This window comes from Heloderma suspectum, chromosome 7 (assembly GCF_057233095.1).
Source record: "Heloderma suspectum isolate Gila_16-S chromosome 7, 16-S_ref, whole genome shotgun sequence".
In the NCBI taxonomy this organism is placed as follows: domain Eukaryota; kingdom Metazoa; phylum Chordata; class Lepidosauria; order Squamata; family Helodermatidae; genus Heloderma; species Heloderma suspectum.
In genome coordinates this window covers 86,450,815-86,476,699 of record NC_139464.1, presented here as the reverse complement: position 1 = coordinate 86,476,699, position 25,885 = coordinate 86,450,815, and positions in this window count along the sequence as shown.

Below are 25,885 nucleotides of genomic sequence, written 5' to 3'. Positions count from 1 at the left end.
GGGGAAAAAAAGTAGCAAGGAGATGAACAGTTTCCCCTTAACAGAAACAGATCACAACATGACCAGGAAGGCATACTGCATGAAGCAGGTAGACAGTAGACACCAGTTTTGCTAGATGCATTTTTTCATTCATAAAATGAAGAAGGAAATGCCATTGCAGTGTTCCCCAGACCGGCGCTCTCCAGACCCATTGGACTACAACTTCCATCATCCCCAGCTAGCATGGGCATTGTAGTCCACCACATCTGGAGGTTTTCAGGCTAGGGAAGGCTGATTTACATTTTAATTCCATAGTAGTGGGCAGGGGCATGTTTACAAAACACGAAATGCTGTGGGTTCTTCTCAGCATGGTTGTCATAGGGATCCTTTCCCATCACAATATGTTTCAGTTAAAGAGGGATCACCATTGTTTACTCTCACATTTCTACAGTCTAGACAGGACAAGTACATTTTAACAATACTCGTATTAAAAATTCATTGCCTCTGGAGAGCTGCCACAGAGCTTTATTGGACTATAACCTTTTCAACCCAGGTAACTATGGGATAAGCTCCAAAGAAAGAAACACTGTAGTGCAGAGTCAGCACCCCCCCCCCCCCGTATCAGCATACTGGTATATCAAAACTGTTTCTTCTTAAAAATAGAAATTATTTTAACATGGTTTTATTCTTTTATTCTATCTGCTGTTCACTGCTCTGAAATCTTGGATGTGGAGCGGTATAAAATATTGACAATAAATAAATACTGAACATCACTATCAGCAGGCCACTGAGGTTTGAAGTCTTTTTGAATACACAGTCTATGTAAAGTGTGTTGTGGTGAATTATACTGCAGATAGCCATCAAATGGTGTCTTTTCCAATTCACTGACTTGGAAAACAAAATTAGAAAAACCGGAAGCATCAAAATGAACTTTTGGGGGTTTATTTATCCAGGTTTCTGCCTGAAACATCTGGTAGCCTGAGCTTTCTCTCAGAATGTTTGGTCCGTGTGTCAAGTGCGGTGGGATTAACCAGAAAAAGGAAGACAATAGCAATATAGCATGTTCAAATGCAAGGTATGGTGCCTGAGTTAGTGAAATCTTTTGCTCCCATTGCCTTAGCTATTCAAGTGGAGATTAAAAAAGAGTAGGTGAAAATCCTGCTTTCCTGGCTAAGCACTCTCCCGCTCTCAATAAAACAGATTAATGGTCAAGGCTGTAGGTGAGGTATTGATGAGTCTATAATGACTGCTGTGTGCTTGTCTACAAAATCATTCTGCTATCACTCCCTAAATCACCACCCAAAGCTTCATGTGACAGGTATGCAAGTAGCCTGCTTGACTCACGGGAATGCCAACTGAGAGTTTTGCTTGTGGGCTGCATTCGTTCATTCACTCATTCATTCAGAATATGTTGGGGATCGCCCCTCCACTCAACAAGTACTCAAAGCAATTTATGATAAAAAATACAAAGGATAAAATAAATTAAAATACCCCCCCAATACACACACTCCCTAAAACATAGTTTAAAACTGAGGATAACAGAGAATGGCATTAACTAGTGTTCCAAGGTATCTTCTAGGGTTGGCGAAGAGCTCATTCACAGAGATGGAGTCAATCACAAAATGCGATGGTTCCTCAGTATTTTGTGTGAAGAGGGGAGGACCCACAGATTCAGCTGGGTTTTCTTCTAATTAGTCCTTTAACCAACAGAGCAGTGGTGCCAACCATGGTGTCAGATAACAACCAAGAAGATGATGCAGAGTCTAGGGCAATGTTTACTGGAACATGCCTTGGAAATGGTTCAAGAAAACAGTGTAGATAACCACTGGGACTTTGCAGTCCAAATGAAAAAATGGGCAAACTCACCATTCTTTATAACTAAAAATACAAAAGGTAGCTCTCTTCTCAGGACCTTTTCAATCAAGCACCTTGGATCTCTCCACCCACCCAGTGGGAACCTTGGGTATCGAAAAGGACTAGTCCTGTTTTCTCCAAACTGGGCGATTCAGGATGGCAGCCACTTTCAGACATTGACGTTGCGCCTACCAGGTGAATTGCCTAATCCTCCTCTCTGTACAACCTGCCTCACCTCCTTCCTCTCTCACTGCCACCACTTGTGCTGCTGGGATAAAGTCTTTTCATCCTTCTGGCACACAGTCAGAGGTGGCTCCCTCCTGCTGGGCATTTACTGTCAGCCGCAGCTGTTCATCAATGAACTCAGCTCTGTGCCTCCTGCCTGAGATCCCAGGAACACCTTACGGTCATTTCCCCCAGTAGACTGGGAAAGTTACCAGGGCTGGTTTGAAGGGGAAGAAGCCCCCCAACTATTAAGACTATTAAGAGTTTGGCAGGACAATATCATCTTCACCAGCCATCTGAGGGATATGAAGGAGGGGCTAGTCTAATGTTCATGGGGAGGGTGCTGCTGCAGGAAAGGTTCTGTGATGAGTGCCTGCCCACTTCACCTCTCTAGGGGGTAGGGATGTCAGAGGAATCTGTCCAAGGTGTGTAAAGTCTGCTGAGCATCCCACAGCTCGGTCCCACAGGCTCTGACTCACCAACACACAAGTTGGCCAGACTCAATCAGTGTGAGTTGGGCCAGCTTGTGGATTTGCAGAACTTGTACACATTTCAGCAGTAATCAGTGTAATCTGAGCAAAATGCAGCAGTGAAGTGCTTAGTTATGCACAAATGGCAGCTGCAGTTTGCTTAACTTGCTGATTTTAGAGGAGGGGAAAAATGGAAATTTCCTGGATTCCAGGAAAAAGCCCGTGGCTCAGCTCTCAAATGCAAGCTGAGCCAGGGGCACCAGGGAAATTCATCAAGCTGCAAAAGGGTTGGATTTCCCCATGATGGACATCCCTACTAGGAGGTGAAGCATGCCTCATGAGAAGACAAGACCTTTATTTTGCTCAAGATTTCACTTGTCTGCTGTTTCATTCATTTTCCTGAAGAAAGATTGCCCCCATTTGCCATGACAGATTATGAATGGACACATAGAGAAACATGGACATCTCCTGAAGCTATCTCCGAAATGTGGAAGTGTACTGTGCCTCTTCTAAAGAAAGGTCCCAAGGAAGCTTTCAGGGTGAGATCACCACCAGCTCATATGTGTGGGTCTCCATAGTTTTTATATGCTGTCGTAGGCATTGTTTCACATGAAACCAGCAAGCATTCTTTTCTATGTACTCTGCATAGTTTGCCCATGCATTTTTTTTTTTAAAAGTAGAATAAGAAGTATGGTTAATGTCTAAGACTATTTTAAAAGTATCTGAAGGAACTTGGTGAAATGACAGTCTTGGACAGATATTTGGATTTGGACCAGAAAGATTGTGGCTTGAATCCCACCTCAGCCATGAAAGTCACTGGCTGAAGTAAGGCCAGTTGTGATCTCTCAGCATTGTGTGAGAATAATGTGGACAGAAACCTAAGGATTGTCATTCTGAGGTTCTTGGATTGGAGGCAGGGGGAGGAGAATAAACAATGTAATAAAAAAAATCATTGGTTGGAGCCACACAAATGCCTGAGGCTGGCTAATAATGAAGGGTAATTCTGTCCTACATTTGTTAGGGCTCTTTACACACACACACACACACACACACACACACCTTGGACTTTCCTCTAGTTCTAAGCCATCAGGGCAGCTGCAACCATACATGCCACATCTGAGCAATTTTCCTACACAAGCTGTTGTGTTGTGTTTCTGTGTGTGCTTCATGGTGGATATTGCACAAGGAACTCCGCACTGCATCAGCTCCTCCCAGCTTTGCAGGTATTCCTCCATCACACTGGCACAAATGCCCATCACACTAACTCACCTGGTCTTCTGATGTTACCTCAAATGCTAGGGCAGGAGATCTATCAAGGAAGGGGAAGAAGCTAGAATTACACTGGAGCTTTTGTCTGTTGAGAAAAGCTATGAGAATGTAAAGGACTAGGAACCAAGAACCAAGGTTTTCCCCATCCAGCCAGCAGGGATGGGAAAGAAACTTGTTCAGCCCACATTTCAATGTGCACATACCTAATTTCATAGTTCTGAACCAATAAGCAAACCCAAACACTGCTATCCTTCAAAATGTGCACTTCTCTGAATTTTGCAATAGAGTTCTCCAGTCAAAAAAATATTAACACAAATTTGTTTATTTGGGGATAGTGCACACAGAAATGCCTATCTTACTGAAAATAATTTTCAAAATGCATTAAATCAGGAGAATTGTCTGCAAAAATATGTATATTAGGCAAAATGGTGTACAAAAATGCATGTATTGGGAGAAATGCAAACTTTTTAAAATTCTCAAAGTTCGGGATGAACACCATTTAAGACTGGAAAAAATTGCAAAGTTTGGGATGAATCCAATTTAAGTCTGGAAAAATTCACAAAGTTGAGTTCAGATGAGCCAAACTCAATATTGGAAAAATCATGAGAAACAGAAACCAAGCTGGACAGATTCATCTATACATACCTACTTTTTAGCCCCTTCTTTTTCTTGCTCAGCCACACCACTTCTTCAGAGCAATCTTTCCTGAGAACTCAGTATGTATTTTCATAATGCACAGCCTCGCGCTTTACACTGATTAATAAGAGTGCAGGGCCGATTTGGCATAACCTCAAATGCTCCTTCGACGGTATAACCATTACACAAGTCACTGGGGTGGTTGTAAATATTCTGAACAATTGCTTTTCAAATTACAGCATTCCACAAATGAATCACTGGGCTCTGTGTCCTTATCATGAAAGAAAGGTGAAGGACTAGCCAGCTGATTGTCAGAAGCTGAAGAGTGATGCTTGCACTGGCTTCCATTAGTGTATTTAAAGCTTTCAGCTCACTGATTAGTATAGTCTACCTCCCAGCTCTCTCAATAGCACGTACATTTCAGATCTCTTGAGTCCCATTAAAAATCTTTACTTCATCACATTCTTCTTATAGTCTCTTCGGTGGTTCTGAGAGTGTAACAGAGCCTTCACAGCTACCCTTATAGCCTGACAAAGTGGGTAATTTCAAGATACCTGCTCTGCATTTATAGTCCACGAGTAACGTTAAAACATTTACTAGCAAGAATTCTTTCCAATCTTTGTGAACTGTTTGTAGGATTCAATACACATGAATGTTCAAGAGAATTCTAATTACTACCATTCAGAGCTCATTCCAAACAACAGGCAATCATTTCTTCTCTCGCCCTTTCTTCCCCTCCCTCTTAGGAATGATACTCATAAAGTAATTTTGTTCATTAATTCACTCAGTGGTACCTGACCAACATCTAGTTAAATGTTTTGTCCCTATATTCTCTAGTATGTAGCATTCGATAGTAAAAGAGTTCTTGTCTCTTGAAATGAACTAATTCCTTGAAAACAATTTTTTTCATGTGGTAAGATATTTTAGAGAAGCTATATGCCCCCAGCTAAGAGTGTATAGGATTCCAGTCAAAGCCATCATTCACACAAACAGCATATAAGGAGGTAAATCTGTGCCTGGACAGTACCACTTCAGAATTAAATCATCCTGCATAACAAACAAAAAATCACAGAAAACTAGATTCTGGGGAGAAGGGTTCTAACCTGACTTAGCTCCAGGCCTGCCATTTCTCCAGATGTGAGGAATCTTAATGTATGGGGTACATTCAAGCATGTGAGCCCACACCTGGAGTCTGAAGTGGTATAGTCCAGACATAAGGTTATCCCCACCTTATCTGCATTTTCTGAGAACTCACCCAACACCCAATACCATGTTTATAATAACATCTTTGTATCATGGTTAGCAACCCTGGGAATCCCTTATTTTGAGTCAACAGCAAATTTGTTTCAGAATTCATCTGTGAAAGTCCAGGTTTCAAGACGTTTCCTGAAATGTATCATCACATGCATATTGCTACAAGGTACCTTCCTATGTTCCTAATTTTTATATCTTTCTTTTTTATTAGCATGTTATTAAAAGATTTTGGATTTTATACCTGGCTAGACAAGCCTCATTTCCCCACTCACACCAGCTCCTCTGCCTGTTTACCTCCCTATATATAGGCTCTGTCCATAAGTAATCATGACATCTGAACCCAGAATTGTGGGTCGTTGGGAAAAGATAACCCAGAGTTACTATCTATGGCTTGTTCTTGGGTATAGATGTCATGATAAACAACGCAGGGATGGAGCATCCCTGGGTTGTTCAGCTCCACCCAGCTGCAGTGGGCATGATTGGATGGTGAGAACTAGCATGCTTGCTCACTGCCACTTCATTCACAACAAACAATGAGTTGTTGTGACGAGTGAACTGGGTTGAAGTCTCCTTTAAGAACGGCCGAGCTCACCTCCGTCTGTGGTCGCTGGGCGCTTGCCAAGCCACTGCAACCACCACCCCTGGGCAGCTCAGTGAGCAGCCAGTGAGCACTGTGGGGCTGCCCATCCCCTTAGCGAGCTGCCATTTTGTGTAAAAATGGCAGCTCAGTTTTGTCCGTAAGAGTAATGTTGCATGGCGGCCATAAAAGGGCCATACCCATAATGTTGCATAAATAGCCCCTTTACAGCCACCATTTATGCAACATTACTTTAATGGACAAACCCAAGCTACCATTTTTCACAAAATGGTGGCTCACTAAGGGGATGGGCAGCCACTGGGCACTCTCAGACCATGTGAGCACCCGGCGGATGGGTCCAGTAAGCAGTGGTGGCTCACAGAGTAGGGTCTGGAGGGCTGAGCAAAGGGGAGTCCACTGGACTCCATCCCCCGCTTGGACTCCTGAAACATCCTTAGTCTCCTTATACTGCTTTGTCCCAGGAAGGAGTCAGTGGCCAGCCTGGATGGACAGAGCCAGACCACAGGTCCAGCACCCTGGATAGCTCCTTAAGACTTCTGGCTGGTTGTAACTAAAACCCAGAATGGAATATCTGCCCCACCACCACCAGCCTCCCCTGCCTAAGACGTGTTTCCCGTAGCCCTGCCCATCTTTGTTGCCTTCTTCTTAACGTGCAGCACCCAGAACTGGATACATGACCTTCTGATGAGGCCTGATTTGTGTGGAACAAAGTGAAATGATTACTTTCCATTACTTGGAAATGATGGTTGTATTAATGCAACCTATTAATTAGCCTGTCTCCCTATTAATTACACTTTTTTGCAGCTGCATCATATTGCTGAATCATGTTCAGCTTGTAGTCAGCTACAATCCCATGATCCCTTTCAGATGTATTAATACTAAGCCAGGTATCCCCCATCCTATATTGGTGCATTTGATTCCACCCCCACCCCCCAATGCTGAACAATTCATTTTGTTAGTAGTTTCAGCTAGGCATGGCGGAGAATCCCACCATGGACCTTGGTGAGGCTGAATGTCACAGCATTTGGCCCCCCGAAATCTGTGGCGGAATGAAGCCCCCCGCCCCCCCCTGCGAAATGGGCTGGAATGGAGCCTACCTTGGTTGGCCGTTCCAGTTAGGGATGTCAGAGAATTCCGCCACGAATCTTGGGGAGGCCGAATGCCAGCACATTCAGCCCCCCGAAATTGGTGGTGGAATGGTCTGCCACCCCCCGCCACCCCCCCGGGATGGGACTTACCATGGGCGGATCTTCCTGGCGGCAGCGGCTCCGGCGGTGGTTCGGTGGTGGTTCGGCGGCGGCGGCTGCAGCGGCGGCCGGTCTTCCGACCAGCTGCCTCCGCTGCCATTTCCAGTTAAAAAAAAACCCAAAACAAAACCAAAAAACGTGATAGGCTACGTAAAGATTTACGTAGCCTATCACCGCTAGATTTTTAAAAAACACTGTGATAGGCTACGTAAATCTTTACATAGCCTACCACGGCTGATTTAAAAGAAAAGAAAAAAACGCATGTACGCAAATGGCGGCGCCCATGGCCGCCGCCAATTGCGGCCCTGCTAGCCAGCGGCCGGATGTTTGGTGGCTGGCAGAGCCGGCCAGCGGCTCCGCAGAATCCTTGAATTTCAGGTGGGAGCAATGGAGCGCCTCCCCCCATCCAGAATTTCAGGGGGAGGGACAGAGTGCCTCCCCCCACCTCAAATCAATTTTGCTAAAAGGTAAGTGACTTTTGTACATCCCTAGTTCCAGTGCTCCTCGAATGGTGGCCGTATCTGCAGCCGCCATTCATGTCTTTCGAATGGCCGTGATAGGCTACGTAAATACTTACATAGCCTATATCACATCTAATACAGGGACACCATTTGCGTCCTTGTGGAGGCTGTGATAGGCTACATAAATATTTACATAGCCTATCACGGCTAAAAAAGGGAATGCAAATGGGATCCCCTACACAAGACACCATTTGCATCCACACCTGCCCGGCAGTGGCTGGAGGCCCCACTGCGGGTTGGCCTGGCTGGTGGCTCCATGGCCTGGCCGTGGAGCGGAGTCAGCCAGCCACTGGGGTGGAGGAATGGATCGCCTCCCCCCCATCGAGAATTCAGGGGGGAGGAACGGATCGCCTCACCCCACCTGCGGAACCCGGAGGAGCCAGGTAAGTGGGGTTTCGTACACTCCTAGTTTCAGCCCAGTTATCCATTGTGTCAAGGATATTTTGAACTTCATTTCTGTCTTTTGAGATGTTAGCTATCCCTCCAAGTTTTGTGCCTCTTAATCACGTCATCTAAGTCAGATGCGGGTAGGGATGTGGGAGAAATCTGCAAGGGAACCAAATGAGTTTGGATTTTCATAGGGATGTCAGAGAATTCCGCAATGGATCTCGGTGAGGCTGAATGCCAGTGCATTCGGCCCCCTGAAATCCATCGCAGAATAAAGCCTCTGCCCCCCACCCCACGAAAGGCATGCGGGACCAAGTCCCCACCGTCTCCACCCCACGAAAGGCGAGCGAAACGGAGCACTTACCTGCTCCTGTCCGTGCTGCTTTGCAAATGGTGGCCGTCCTGGCCGCCATTCGCTTCCTCCTCTTCCTAGCCATGATAGGCTATGTAAATACTTACGTAGCCTATCACGGCTAATGCAGGGATGCCATTTGCATCCTTGTGGAGGCCGTGATAGGCTACATAAGTATTTACGTAGCCTATCACGGCAGAGGGGAAAAAACCCCAGCGTACGCAAATGGTGGTGGCTACCGCCATTTGCGTATGCTGGGGTTTTTCCCCCTGCCATGATAGGCTACTTAAATATTTACATAGCCTATCACGGCTCAATACAGGGACACAAATGGCAGTGGCTACGACAGATGCCATTTGCATCCCTGCAGGGCTGCCCAGCGGCCGGATGTCTGCGGAGCGGAGCCACGGAGCGGAGCCGGCCGGGCAGGATTCCGGGGGGAGGGACGGAGCGCCTCCCCCCCCCGCGGATGCCCCTCCACGGAGCCAGGTAAGGGATTCGTACATCCCTAGATTTTCATGAATCCATTCCCAACCTGCAGATTCTGCAGTGGACAGGCTTTTCCTCTGTCAGGCAGATTCCATGCACTTGCAGACCATTTTTCTAACTTTCCCTAGTTTTGTGCAAATTTTGTCATAGAAAAATATCCAACCCCCCCCCCAAAAAAAAACCCCAGCCAAAAATGCGCATATCCCCATAGGTTAAAATGTGAAAATGTGCACTGGAGGAATTTATTCATTTCTGCACATGCCAATTCTGCACAAAATGTGAATTTGCACAAATCCAAATTTGCTCAAATTTGGAAATGAAAAAAATCCAATTCCGCCAATGGGTGAATGATGGAACAAAAGGTGCCTGACAATCTGCAAAACACAGATGGGATGGATTTTACCCAATCCGTACATCACTAGGTGTGGGGAAAAGGTGGCCCTCCAGATGTTGCTGAACTGCAACTCCCATCAGCCCTAGCCAGCATAGCCAGTGGTGAGGTATAATGGGAGTTGCAGCCGAACAACAGTTGGAGGGCCACGCGTAGCCCATCCCTGATCTAAGATACAAATGTTGCAGAGCACCAGACCCAGGATATAGCACTGTAACACCCCACTTTAAGTGTCCCTCAGGTTTAATAAGGAGCCATTGGTGAACACCTTTTGAACACAATTTTTCTGCCAACTGAGAATCCACCTGAGCAAACCTAGAGATGCTTCTGAGTCCTGGAATATGCTTCTCAGTCTTGGAATAAATAAGATGTGCCTCCTCAGATCATCTAATCATGTTTTGGGGAAGCTTTGTACCTTAAACTGGCCTCAGAGTGGTCACCAGTACCTCATGCTTCCTATTCCCTCTTTACCCACACTGATCCTTTCTGCACCTAGTGAAGAAACACTCACCCCTGCTAAGAGATGCCAGGTTTGGCTCAGAACATGTACAAAGGTCCTCAGCCCTAAGTAGTGATGGGCGAACTTACCCCAGATATATTTTTTATTTCCTCAGATAATAACAAACCTACTCATGCAAGCGCAGATGAGAGTTCTCCCTCAAAATGAACTCTCTTTCCATGTAAACGAGCTTTTGGACATATGCAGCATCAAAGTGCATCTTGGGAACTGTAGTTTGGAAACACATATTGCACCATGACATCCTCCATCACCACATTATATATCCCCTTCCTGATTGGTTGTTTTCACCTGGCCTCTCATAGAAACACTCCACTCACACTGGCAGCAGTAAGTAAAGTACATGTTCACTTACTGAACAAAATAAAAGAACGTACTGTATGAACAACAGTGACCCAAACATGATGCAGTGAGACTAAGAGAGAGAATGTGCTGACGTGATTGGTTATGGGGTGAAGTGACATAGAATAATAGAATTGTAGGGTTGAAAGGGGCCTACAAGGCCATCGAGTCCAACCCAACATCATCACAGCTAACTGTAAGCAAGAAAAGAGCTGATCCAACTGACTCAGCACATGTGTGGAAATAGCACCTTTTAGACACAGACTCAGAAGCTCACAATCTTCTGAATTCAATAGCAAATTTGTAAAATGCTGGTCCAGGCTCATTAAAAAGGTGAGCATTGAAGTTTGACCAGCAAGCCAACTAATGATGAAATTCAGTGTCATCACTATCCCTAATGCCCACAAGAAATCGATCATATACTTTTTCAGAGGAGTGTGTTAATAAAGTAATTAAGAATGAAAAACTAATTTATATTAATATCTTTCTACAGGCTTTTAATAAAGCATTTTCTTCTTTATTCATATTAATGCAACTGATAATTCACAGAGAATTCTGACTTTCAAGAGTGGATATGCAAAAGAGAGTACATCTCTCCCCCCACACCTATATTTTTGATAAGGTTGTGCTCCCACAGTCAAATACAGAGAAGGAACAGCTACCAAACAGGCAAGTATTCTTCAGAGCAGAAAAATACATTTCCAATTCTGTAAAGCGACTGAAAATTTGATGATCAATTAGCCAAGTGGGGCTTGCAGACTGTAAAGTTGTTTTTTTTAGTAGGTTATGCCAGCCAACAGTTACTTTAAGAGAAATATTTATTTTTCATTTTGCAGGTTTTACTGTAACTCACAATGAATATGCATAGTTCTTATCTGCTATTTTTTTCTTTTAAAAAGTATGTGCAGTCAAATTAAAGTTTCATCCTAAAAAATTCTATATTTAAAAAATAATCAAAGCTCATTTTTTATCTCAAGGCCTATATGTACATAAGCTTTTTCTGTTTAATCCTGTGGGAAATGTTCTAATATTTGGCAATTCATATTTCAGTAATTTCACTCTTCGGAGGAGGAGGAGGAGGAGGAAGAGGAGACAGGTTCAGATCCAGGAACAACAAAAGAGTAAATACGAAGCGGGCAAGTAAACACAGAACATGGGGATTGGAACTCAGGCAGGAAGCATCTTTTGAGGCAGTGTAGAGCACATATTTTACAAACAGAAGCTCCTAGATTAAATCTCTGGCATCTCTAGTGAAATACAGGGCTGTGCATGGACCACCCAATCCGACTCGGTGGCTGCTTCGGGGCTTCCGAGGAGGGCCCGATTCAGCTCTGGCTGACTGGGAGGCCACCAACTCGCTTCGGCCTTTGAAGCCAAAGCAGGATTTGCACATCCAAATCCCACACGTTCCCCCCCCCAACATGCTGCCCAGCCCCCAGCTCTTTACCTTGTTCTGGGGGGGGGGCTGCCACCACTGGGGGAGCTGCCACCAGGGAAGCCACCAGTGCCACTGCTGGGTGGAGTTGCTGCTGCCACTGCTGCTCCCAGGGGAATCACTGCCAGCACTGCCGGGGGAGATGCTGCTGCTGCTGCCGCCGCCAGTTCCTAGACCCTCTTGTTTTTCTGGCCAGGGGAGCCATTTTTAAAATGGTGACTCCCTGTATTTCTGGAAATACAGGCAATTGCCATTTTAAAAATGGCTTCAACCCCCTCCCTCAGAACAACAAGATGGCTGCCAGCATGCATCCAAAGGACCCAGTAAGGAGCTGGGGGCTGGGCGGCGGCAGTGTGGCAGCTGGGCTTCTGGATCACTCTGAAGCACACCAAAGCGCTTTGGAGTGATCCACTTCACTTCAGGCCACTTTGGGCCCCCGCTGCTTCACCCTGGAGGTGGCCCGAAGTGGCCTGAAGCACCCTGCTTCGACTTGGAGCTCAGGCTTTGGGCCGAAGCAGTGCACAGCCCTAGTGAAACTTGCAGTCATCAGCATTCATTGGGAAAGACCTCTGCCTGAGACCCTGGAGACAAGTAGCCAATGGGAGTAGACAACATTGGGCTGCATCAGCGGTGGGGAACCTTAGGCCCAGGGGCCAAATCCAGCCCACGGGGGTTCCCACAGCCCTTTCCTCAGACCATCAATCATTTGGTTGGTTTCCCGGCTTTCTAAAAGGTTGAAATGCATCTCCTAAGTCACTGAAATAAGGTCTTTAAATTAAAGCGTGCTTATATATTTTGTTTTTTTAAAAAATAATTTTGGGCCCATCCCTTTAGCCCTTGGCCCTGCCTCTTTTGCCTTTGCCCCTGCCCACCACCACTGGAATGTAGACCACAAGAGCTGATGGCCAGATTAACTGACCTGGTATAAGACAGCTTCCTAAGGCCCCAGGAATACAGGGCAAACAGAAACTAAGCTCTAATAGCGAAAACAGACATTACTTTAAGCCTGTGTCTAGCAGCTACATCTCTCTTTATTTCTCATTTTCTTTTAGATTAGGTGCAGGGGCACCAACCTCGATTTTAACAGCCCCATTATGACCTATACTAGGGTCCCAATCCAGATCAGTCCCCCCACCCCATGCCTACTCTAGAGTAAATATGAAAAAAGACATAACTGCTAGACTTGAATTTAAGACAATGTCTGTTCTGGTCCTAAGACAGATAGGCATGGTAGGTTTGGGAAAACCAACCTCAGTGTGAGATAAGATAGGACAGAATTCCGGTATGCATGAAAGAGAAAAGAGTGGCTATGGGGATGAAGACAGAGCCTTTAATAAGCTCCCTGGTCCTGAGCACTCTTGGGGTTGCCAAGCTGCAACCCACAGATTCCCCTGTATTTTAAATTTGCTGCAGTGCTGCACAGGGAGATGAGGCAATGATTAATTTTTCTGCCCATTTCTGTCACACACATGCCCCAGCCCTAAGATTAACCATTCCCCAACCTGGTGCCCTCCAGATGTTTTAGACAACAATTCCCAGCATTCCTGACCAGTGGCCATGCTGGCTGGGGTGGATGGGAGTTGAAGTCTAAAGCATGTGGAGGGCCCCAGGCTGGGGTAGGCAGCCTTAGATTCAAGCCACCTACCACCTGCTGTGTCTCGAGACAGGGGATGATAGGTCTGCCAGAGGGCAGGGATGGATGAATCTGTCAGCTCTGCTTCATCCCACATTCGAATATTTTGAATCTCGAGTTCTTTCCGTCCTGATGATGAAGAAATTTGTGAATTTTGATAAATTCTTATAAACAAACAAACTGAACGAAATCCTCACCCCTCTGCACAGATAGTGCAGCTAATCCCAGCATTGGACTTGCCATGCCATATAGCTGCTAAAAGTGAGAAGCCGGTCAGAAAAAAGAGGTGGCAATCTTTATCATAACCATGGCTAATTCCACTGAGATTTCAATCCAGACTTTTAAGAGCTTAGCACTCAGTGCCCTCAGCCTGGATGGATGATGAATCTGTTCTTTCAAACTCAAGTTCTTTCTTGTCACCTTTATGAAGAAGCTAACTCAACAAAATTCTCAACCATCACTATCAGAGGGGAAGGGAATGGGGCAGTAGAAGTGATGGCTACCTCAGCTCCCAATGCAGGGGTGCATTTAAAGATACAAATCTGGCTTGCAGCCTAAGAATCTACCATCATTGACATGATGCCACTTTCCAAAAGCTGAGTATTAAAAAAAAGTGCTTCTCTTGTATATTTAGCTGGCAAGTGATAACTTTGTGGGTGGAAAAGCAAAATGAGAGTTTGATAGGCAATTATTATTTACATATGGGACTGCTTTTTCATCTCAAATATATCCATCCTTTTTCTGATCAAGAATGAAAAAAAATATATGAGTGAGACTGTTATATGACGGTGTTCACGTAGCCTTATTTAGTCTCCATGGCAAATGAGAATTCCTCCTCCAATGTGGTTTTTCTTTTAATAGGAAGGGTGTCAGCTGGTGTGAGCTCTTTTAATTGCCCTGTTTCATTGTGCTTCCTCAAGATGTCTGGAAAAGAAGAAAGCATTTGATGAAAAGGGCTCTTCATCACAGTTAAGACGACTGAGCAAAACTGAGGTCAGCTTTGTACCTGCAAGAGATTAAATGCAATCACTGGAACCAGAACCATGCAACCTTGACACTTAACCATGGAAGGTAATAAATCGCTATACCAAGAAAGAGGAACCATTAAATTGTCTAACTGATTGCAAAGGGGCATTAATTCATTCAATTAGTAATGAAGAAAACAATCAGCAAAAGAGAAGTGATAGACATATGCTGCAGGAAAATGCTGGCCTTTAATTAATCACCAAAGTATCTATGGCATAAATTATTCTAATGGTTGGCTTTGAGCATTCCATGTTCTTAGCCATCTTTTTAATTAAATCATATATGAGCAGATAAGAAAAAGACATCAATGCCTTGAAGGGAAAAAACACTTCCCAACTGCTGGCATTATATTATGTTTCTATAATGGTTATATTATGTTCTTAAAATGTGCACCAGGTGCCTATCCCTAAAGTTGTTGTTGTTGTTGTTGTTCAGTCGTTAAGTCATGTCCGACTCTTCATGACCCCATGGACCATAGCACGCCAGGCCTTCCTGTCCTCCGCTCTCTCCCGGAGTGTGCTCAAGTTCATATTCATTGCATCGGTGATGCTATCTAGCCATCTCATCCTCTGCTGTCCCCTTCTCCTTTTGCCTTCAATCTTTCCCAGCATCAGGGTCTTTTCCAGTGACTTTTCTCTTCGCATTAGGTGGCCAAAATATTTGAGCTTCAGCTTCAGTATCTGGTGCAAGCTATTATGAAATGAGACATGCAGGAGCACCATTTACATTGGGGTGGGGACTGTCATTGTCTCCTCCCTCCCCATGTCATGTGCTTATGCAACTTTTGACCTAGTTTTCTCTCAGGCATAGAATCATAGAATCATGGAATAGTAGGGTTGGAAGGGGCATATATGGCCATCGAGTCCACCCCCCTGCTCAATGCAGGAATCCAAGTCAGAGCATTCCTGACAGCTGTCTAGTCTTGTTTTATTGGGTGATTTTCAAATATTGAGGCCAGGGGATCATGTGACAAGGTGCTTGGCCAAGTCTGGCGGGTTACCTGCATGCTCAACCCTTGCCAGTCTTAGCTTATGAAATCTAATAGGGAAAGGATGTCCGCCTGGGTCCAGGAAGTTGTAAATTCCTACTTGACAGAGGGGTCAGTAACTGTCTCTTTAGAAGAGGTGGTAAAAAGACTGTTCCTGAAGCAACTTAATGTAGGAAGGCGTAGACAATAGGCCAGTTACTAACATCTCCTTCATGGACAAAGTGCTCAAGTTGGTTGGTCACAGATCAACTGCAGACACTCTTGGATGAAATTGCTTTTGTAGATCCATTCAATCATTTTTCCAGGCTGATTTTGGAACTAAAACTGCCTTGGTCACCCCATTGCTGAGGCAATGATGGGAGAAGTGTAACAACTCTGTCAGTTCTCTTGTACCTCTCAGCCTCTTTCAATCCCATTGATAATGGCATTCTTCTGGATAGGCTATCTAACTTGGGTGATGGAGATACTGTTTTGCAGTGGTACTGCTCCTACTTGGATGGTCAGTTCCAGAAGGTGATGCTGGTAGATGGTTGCTCAAATGCTTACCAGTTATGCTTTGGGGTTCCACAAGCCTCTATTTTATTCTCCCCTGCTGTTTAGTGTTGTGAATAACTGCTAGAGATTGCCGCCTCCATCTGGGCTCCTACCATGCTGGAATCATGCCAAATCAGGGCAACTGTGGAGGGTGGTGGTCCAAACTGCTATCTTGGAAGGCTGTCACTCCTCCACAATCTGTGCTGATAGCCATGATGAGCTTCAGCTGTGAGTGGGTGTAGCCAGAGCCCAAAAGTGGGAGGAAAGAGACAGAAAGAAGAGTGCCAGGCTAGCATGAGAAGGAAACACAAAGTGGAGGTAAGAAGAAAGTGAGTGGATAGAAGAGAGACAGAGAGACTTAACATTTGTTCCTGGAACAAAGGAGGGAAGTCTTGGACAACTGCACAGGCAAGGCTGTGCAACCCTTCCATATTGCTTGAAGAGTAAGCTACCCAGACAGGAGATCCTATCCTTTGGAGGAAAATCAGAGCCAAGGGTCCCTAGCCAGCTGAGGAAAAAGTGTCTTGCTAGATGAAAAGCATCAAGGGGAGCTCCAGAAGGAGGAGCTAATTGCCCATGGCCAGCCAGAGGGGCCAAGCCTGAGGGGAAGGAACTGACCCACACTTGTTTTGGAGTCCAAAGGGGTTTTGTGCCTTAAAATAAGTTTTAAAGGGAACACAACAGATCCTTATAATAGCCAAGACAGTGCTGTAACTAGGTTGGAACTGAAATAGAAAGCATTTGGTTGAAAGCATTGTGGGCTTCTCTGTTCTTTGGAACAGTTTTATGCCATTGTGAACTGGATGAGGGTAAAAAATCTGAGACAATCCAGACAAGAGAGAGGTACTCTTCATGAGTGGTTCACCTGCCCAGCTGAGTGGTGTTCAGTCTGCTCTGGTGGCAGGTTGAGCTCCCCAAGTGCTCCTAGATCCAGCATTGTCACTGGTGGCACAAGTTGTCTCTGTGACTGCATTGACCGCAGTTAGCATTTTCCTTCAAAGAACGTTCCAAGAATTTTTTAAAAAAATTATCCCTGTCAAAGTAAGTGGGAATGGGAGAAATTCAGGAAGTTGGCAAATACAGTTGTGAATTCTGGCATGAGCTGAATAAAAATGTATTTATTTAACATGGATAATGTAGAATGGAGAGAGTGGCTAGGGAGCTAACCACTGAGAGTGAATTTTATTTCAGTGCTGCTAACACTGCCACTTGATAGCTCTCCAAGACATGAGAGTTATTGTGCTACAGAACAAAATACTCATGCAGAAAGAAGAAAATTACTCCTCCTTTGCCTCTGCATGTGTGCTGTGCATATGTGAGTTGAGGAACACAGCACTTCATTTAACAAAATCATTATCTCAGATGGAAACTTGTAGCTAGTGTTCAGGTCAGTTTCAGTTCATTTAGCCTTTACAAAACCCAAGTGTCACCATCTAGTCACAATAAATGGGATCTCTGCACCCAGAAAGCATCACTGTAGTAGTGTTCAGGGTGTGGTGATACTGATAAAAATGATAGCACTGGGAAAAAGTGGGAAAGAATCAAAGCCAAACCTGTTTCTCCCAGGCCAAATTCCTTGCATCAATGCTCTAAAATACAGATTATTTACTTTATTTATGAATGAATGAATGAATGAATGAATGAATTGTTCATTGCGGTTACAGGCCAATACAAGTTTTTATGCAAAAGGGAGAGACAATTGATTAAGAGTAATTAGATAAAATCAATAGATTTTAAAATGGGGCCAACATAATTTTTCCCCTAATTTGCATTGAAATGAGAAAAAAAGTGCAGCCTTCTTATTGATATAGGATGAGTTGTCCTTCAAACAAAACATCACCAGCGCTTCAGAAGGTTGTCTCTTAATAGAGTTCTTAATAAGGGGAAATCAGTGTCTTATTTATTTATTGAATTTTTATCCTGCTTTTCAATCAATTATTGTCTCCCAAAGTAGGTGGCTCACATCAATCAAAAAGAGAGACAGGCCCTGCCATCAGGCTTATGAACTAGAAGACAAGACAAACAAAGGGGAGTGGAGAGACAAGAAAGAGGAGGGAGATCAGGTTTTCATGCCAGAACACACTATAAACGGGTATTGAAATGTACTTCGGGCTGATTATCCCTTGCTGCTGCTGGTGTTTGAATAGCAGTTGGTGCCTCTTGTTTCTTTGGCCAACAGGTGGGGCCACAGCATTTCTTCTCCTCGCTTCTGGACTCCCAGAGCAAATGTCAGTTGGAGCCAAGTGTTCCTGGCAGGAAGGGGGAAGAGACCTCCCTGCAACTGCTTCTTCTCTGGCCAATGGATAGGTCTGGTTAGTCTCCCCCTTGGCTTGATGGTGTTCCCGGAAAGCAGGAAGTGCAGCCTCCCTGTGATCCTAGGTCCCCTGGCTGCTGGCAATTACAGATTAAAACCAAGATTACAGATTAACTCCCTCTAATCGAGGACTATACTGAGCCATAAACAGTACGCCAAAGCAAACGAAGTGCTTACTGAAACAAAGCCCTGGTACAGCCCACAGACAGAGAGGGCTAGAGGAGAAACCCAGTGTGTCCCTGGTGGTATTGCTGAGCTGAAATGTCTCAGAGAAAAATGGTCAGATAACATTTCTAGAAAAAAGAATTAAAAAAAATCTTCCCTAGCCCAACATGATTGTTGGAGAATTTTGTCCCCGGAGAATATTTAGTGAAAGCCCACCATATTTTGCTGCCCCCAAATATGGTGGAGAATTTCTAACTGTGGATTCAACCCAACATAGTCTCATATTGTTGAAGGACTCTACAGAGTTAGCTACTCCTTCCAGGCCTCTTCTCTTAGCTTATTGCTTCTTTCATCCACCAGTAACAATATAGCTTCATTCAATATTAATTGAGTCAAGATTTCTCAGTGCAGAATTTTCTGAGAAATCTTCTAGGACTTTTCTTTTTCACCCCCCACCCCGACACACACCACTGTTGGAGAGTGAATACTACTCTTTTTCACCCCCCACCCCGACACACACCACTGTTGGAGAGTTTCAGGCCTCCTCATAGAGTATTCACTGAAATCCCCAGCCCTCCAGTTTCCCCAAATGTAATGGAATTATTTCATCTTAGGTGGCAACTTGGCAAAGTTACACACAGGTTTTAGTTTAAAATATCACACAGATACACGGTATTGCAGGACTGCATTTAATAATACTGCTTTCTGATCACTTCTGCTTCTGTTAGTTTTTCCAGGCATAATAGTGACCCTTGTTTAGATACTGAATATTTTCTGAGGATTAATGAGATTCTGAAACCATTTGTCTCTAGGACATGTCCTGTCACTCAGTCCTTACTGATTAGGAGGTCTCTGGTCTCTAGAGGTTTCACATCTCTCAGAGGTCATTTAGGTTTCACAATAGTTGTATTTTCCCCCCTCATTTATTCCAGAGCAGCAGCAAGTAGATGGAAAGAATGTATCCTGGCAGAACCTCTTAACGTTGTCCTTCAGAAGCGTGCTGGGACATAACATACAATGCAAAGTTGTTGTACGAGGCACCGTTTTGATTATGCATATGGTGGACTGTTAAAATGTGACCAGAAACACTGCCCAAAGCTAATTGGACATGTGTGTCTCTGGCTGCTACCTGCCTGTGACATTTATATCAGAAGTGAGGTACTTAGTCAATATTTGCTTCTTACTTTGATCATTTCCTTGACCTTTTCAGAATGAAATGGCTTCTTCACTTGTAAGCTACAGCACTGGATTCACTCCTTCTCTCTCTCCAGTTTGACAGCACTCCTTTCATTTGCTGCTTCCTGTGGTGAACTGAGTCATACATCCTGCCCTGGACAGTAGTGTTACAGGACACATGTTTTGAGCTGTTAAGATCAAATCACTCCTTCTTAACAAGAAACATCAGCACCTCTTCAAAAATTACACTCTGAGAAGGTTGCTGCATAATGTACACGGTATACTAGGGATGGATGGATCCATCTCCATCTGGGGTATGGGAGAGCTCAACGAGCTGCCCCCCACTTGCCTCCCTGCTTGCCCCACCCATCCACTGAGCTGCGCAAGCTGCCCCTCCTCCCCATGCCAAGAACTATGGCAGTCAAGCCCTTGTGCTTTATGCACACAAGGGCTTGACTACTGAAGTCCTCAGAGCAGCCAGCCCGCAGCACCCTTGCCCTGGCCTCCTCCTGAGGGGGCCAGGGTGGGAGTGCTGGGGTGCCTCTGAGGCCCTTCCTCCCCCCTCCAGATGTCAAGGGATTCTTTGACAGCCAGTGGAGGCAAGATGGGTCCCAGCATGGCCAGCCACCAGTGCTCTCACCCTGGCCTCCTCCCAAGGAGGCCAGGGCAAGAGTGCTGGGGTGCCGCGGCACTCCCAGCCACTCACCAAGCTCTAGGGTGCTCAACAGCCAGGTCTGTCAGCACTCCAGGGCTTGGCAAGCAGGGTCTGGAAGCTCGGACTGGGGGTGTCCATCAGAGTCCACCCCCTCTTCTGGCTCCCACACCATCCCTACAGTGAGTATACACATGGATTGCAATGCTTGTTGATACCATCATTTCTGTCCGATCTACAACTCATGCTAGCTGAACTACAAATATGTATGAGTAGAAGGAAGACCACTTTGGCAATACTAGTTTAGACCTAGGACACTAAGGCAAATTTGGGGGACATAAAAGAAGTGGTACAAAGCAGTGCCCCCCTCCAATGTTTTGAACTGTGAGAGCTGCGCTAATCTTGTCAGACCTCCGTCTACCATTTGAACATGGTCATTGCAGTTTGCAGGTAGAGTAGAGTTGAGGTGGTGGGTGGGTGGTTCTCAGCAAGAACTAGAAGCCTACACTGAGACGTATTCAGTATTCACTTGTAACGGTGGTGTGTATTGTAAGATCATTTGTCACACATTTAGATCTCATAATAATGACTGCAATGGATATTAATGAGAGAGGTTATTTTCTAAAGCAAAGTATGTCATTGGCATGCATGTCTAGTATACAGAGCTTCTGAAATGTTTATAACTTGATATGTTAGACCAGCATGTTGATATAAATATAGGAGCTGTTATTATTATTACTATCATCATCATCATCATCATCATCCATTTTTCCTCTTGCAAGGAATCCAAGGTGGCTTACATGGTCCTCCACCTCTCCATTTCATCCTCACCTCTCCATTTCATCCTCACAACAAGCCTGTGAAGTAGGTTAGGCTGAGATCCAGGTATTCTTGGGAAACAACCACTTGTGGCCTGCAATGGGGGGGATGCCCCTCTCCTGTCCTCCCCAAAGGGTATCTCTGTATTTGGTCTCCAAGCAATCACTGCAGGGATGGGGGAAATACCTGAGTGCACCAGGAGCTCTTTATTAACATGTAAAATGCTCAAAACACATTTGGCCCAGAAGCAGCCTTGCTCACCCACTGTAAGCGCATTATGTGGGAGTAAGTCCTATTGATCTCAATAGGTCTTACTTTCATATTAGCAACCAACCAAGCCATAGTTTTCAGATGCAGATGCTTCACTGTTGCAGATGGTGCTCCGGAGCCCATGTGGGCACTTCCAGGAGGGGGCACTTGACTATGTACAAAATGCTGGCTACCTGGGAAGTCCCTACATAAAGTGAATAGGAAATCTCACCTCTGTGGAAGTTCCATAGGTATGCTGGATTGAACACAGGGTTCTGGATTGGAGCAAACGTTGGAGCTTTAGTTCCACTGTCTATCCAAATGTTATGCAGTTGATCTTCATGCAAACGCATGGGAAACATCAGTACCATTCCTGTTTTACATGTGGAGAACTGAACTGAGACTGAGATCGTGGCTAACCCAAATTACAAAATGGAAGTATTGGTCAGCTGGGAAACAAGAATGACAAGGCCCAAGAGAACACCACACACTCTTAATGGGTTTCCTAAAATGACAGACCAGGTATAAATATCTTGACTCCATCCTTAAAATAGCCATTGCAAGTCTAATCTCCCTATCCATACTTCTTTACTAGGCAAGAGAAGGGAGATATATTTTCTTAAAACTTTAGAGTGCCAGATTTTTAAAGAATGCCCCATAAGAGAAATTCGTCTACTGAGAAAGGTGCTTTACATTTCAAAGATACGATAGCCTTCCATTTTTGTGTACTATGGAGAATATCTAATGGCTTCCAGTGGGATACAGTATTCATTCCACTTAAAATGAAAAGTGCCTTTGGTATTTGAACATATTTATGAAACCGCAAATGTAGAGATGTGCTTACAGTTCCACAGTAATCCACAAAAGGATTATACTGAGGCACAAGATAAGTACAACTGCCTGGAGTGATACAAAGACATAAATAAGAAGCATCCAGAAGAACATTAACTGTTTTAATAAGCTGCTACATTTTGCATTTCCATTTCGGACTAAAATTCAAAACTCTGGATGGTAAAAATTCTCCGTTACATTTTTTTTTGAAGTAAATCTTTGATCAAGTAACTAAACGATATATGTCCTTGTGTATGCCTCTGAGCTGTAGACCTCATGAATTAGTGAGTATATATTTATTCTTTTCACTAATGATACAAAACTCTCAGAGGGCAGCATGGGAGAGAATGTTTCATTTTATCTTGTATAATTGTATTAACCTGATCACAGAAACTGTAAAGCCTCATAGCTTGATCCAACTTGGTATCTGTCAAGTAGCAGCCATCACTCAAAGGAATTTGAACAAATATTTTGCAACTCTGTTTCAGCTGAGAAATAAATGTTGAATTGATTCACATTAATAAAAATGGACTATTAAGAGCAGCTTTGGATATGAAAATCAATAGTAGGAGAGAAAGGAATTGTGAGTGACTTGTGCTTGCTTCATGGTGCCATCTCTCTTACAAAGGAGGAAGGTAGGGAATACATCTGTGCCCACAGGGAGATGTGTGTTTTCCATTCCCTCATCAAGAGACTGCTCATCTCCAACCCTATAGATACAACTCAGAGATGTGGGGATAGGAAATATAGAAAGTTATTTGTGCTTTCTCTCTTGCTTCTTCTCTTGAACATCCACCACAACTCTTAGAGCAAAGGTAGTGAAGCTCCAACCCAGGAGTCAAATCCAGCCCTCACAACAATCCTGTGAAGTAGGTTAGGCTGAGAGATAGTGATTGGCCCAAGGTCACCCAGTGAGGTTCATGTCTCCTGTCTTGAGCCCTCTAATGACTACCCAACAATGGCTTAGGGAAATAGGATTGAAAGCGTTCATGGAGAAAATGGGTAAGAGGCCACTGTTGAATTCGCAAGTGTTATTACTCTTCTGGAGCTTTGCTGCTCCAGCACCTGCCAGTTGAAATAGTTCTCTGATTGGACTGAATTTCCCAAGAAACTCCTGATGCATTGTATCCACTTCTGAACCCAATTCAAGGTGCTGGTGCTTAATTTTAAAGCGCGGGACCCAAAGAGTGCCTTTTTCATGTGTTGTGATGGTACATTTATTGGTTGTATATTGCTGATTGTTTTTATGGGGATTTTATTTGTATTTTGGTGTTATTAAGGGTAGTGGTGAACATCTCTTTATGGCAAGGTGTGATTCTGTCTTACCTAAAGGAAGTCATGGTAAGGGGTACATGTGTGTGTGTTTGAAACCTTCCCTGAACCTCACAATATTGGATAATTTCTGGCTGGTCTCCAATAATCCAATCTTGGGCATGGTGCTTGAATGTGTGGTGGCTTCTCAGCTCCAGGGATTTCTGGCTGAGATAGATTATCCAGATCCATTTTGATCTGGCTTCAGGCCTGATTATGGGACAGAGACTGCCTTGGTTGATGATCTATGCCAGGAACTGGACTGGGGCAGTGCTGGACCTTTCAACAGCTTTCAGTACCGTCAACCATAGTATCTTCCTGAGGTATCTGTCTGAGAAGGGACTGGAGGCCACTGTTATATGGCGATTCTGATCCTTCTTGGAGAGGTGAGCTCAGAAGATGGTATTGGGGGATTCCTATTTGACACCATGGCTCTTGGGCTGTGGTGTCCCTCAGGGTTCCATCTGATCCCCTATGCTACTTAACATTAGGGATGTTGAGGAATCCATCTGGGGATAGGGATGTACAAAAGTCACTTACCTTTCTGCAGCTTTGATTCGCAGTGGGGGGGAGGTGCTCCATCCCTCCCCCCGGAATCCTCCCTTGACTGGCTGTGCTCCACGGTGGCTCTGTGGAGCCGCTGGCCAGGGCCGTCCGCAGCCGGAGTTCCAGCCATGGCCAGCTGCTGCAGCCGCAAATGGCAGCCACCGTAGCGGCTGCCATTTGTGTCCTGCCAGGCTGCCGTGATAGGCTACATAAGTATTTACGTAGCCTATCACGGCAAAGAGCAGGGGCGCAAACGGTGGCCACTATGCCATTTGCGCCACTGCTCTTTCTGTGATAGGCTATGTAAATACTTACGTAGCCTATCACGGCAACCTGGCAGGATGCAAATGGCAGCTGCTACGGTGGCCGCCATTTGCAGCCACAGCAGCCAGCCAAGAGACCAGCTGCCGCCGCTGGAGCCACCACTGGAGCCACCACTGGAGCTGCCGCTGCCGGAACATCCGCCCCAGGTAAGCTTCGTCCTGGGGTGGATTCCGTGGGGTGGCGGGGGGTGGGAGGCCGTTCCTCCACGGGTTTCAGGGGGCCGAATGCCAGTGCATTTGGCCTCACTGAAATCCGTGGCAGAATTCTCCACCATCCCTATCTGGGGAGGGGTAAAGTTCATTGAACTTTAGTCAGCCCCCGCCCCCCCTTCCTGGACTTCAGCTTATTTCTTCCAAGCTGGCTTGACTCAATCTGTGTTGAGTTGGGCCAGATCATGGATTTGTTTTTTTAAAAAATATTTGCATAAAGCAAAGTAATTGCGGCCATAATTTGTGTATAGTAAGCAAATTTCAGCTATAATTTGTGCAAACTGGATTTGTGTCTCCTTCCCATCTAAATCCAAGGAAGCTGTCCTGTTTCCAAATTGGTGCCTGGTGTCAGTAATGGACTGGATGAGGGCAAGCAAATTGAGGCTTAATCCAGACAAGACAGAGGTGGTTTTGGTCAGTCAATAGGCAGATCAGGGCATAGAGATTCAACCTGTGCTGGATGGGGCTATACTCCATCTGAAGAATGAGGATCATGGTTTGGGTGTACTCTTGGGCTCAGCCCTGAACCTGGATGACCAGGTCTCAGCAGTGGCCGGGAGTGCATTTGCACAGCTCAGGCTAGTCTGCCAATTGTGCCCATTCTTAGAAACATCTGATCTGGCCACAGTCATATATGCCTTAGTTACATCCCATTTGGACTACTGCAACATGGTCTATGCAGGGCTGCCTTTAAAAACTGTTCAGAACCTTCAGCTGGTCCAGAATGCTGTGGCCAGACTGTTGACTGGGGCCAGCCACAAGGACCACATGACTCCTTTGTTACAGCTTCTCTGGCTACCAGTCTGTTTCTGGGCAGAATTCAGACTGCTGGGTATGATATATAAAGCCCTGTATGGCTTGGGACTAGGCTACCTGAAAGATCAGTTTCTCCCATATGAACCTGCCTGTTTCTTAAGATCTTCTGGAGATACCCTTCTTTCTAGACTGCCACTTTGGTAGCGACCCGAGAGACGGCCTTTTTGGTGGCCACCCCCAGACAGTAGAACTCCCTCACAAGGGAGGCTGGCTTGCTCCCACTCTACTGCCCTTCCACTGCCAGGCAAGACTGCTTTATCCAAGAAGGCCTTGGCCTGTAAGTGGGTCTGTTGGGTTGGATGCTGTTTTTAATTCTTAATTTAAAA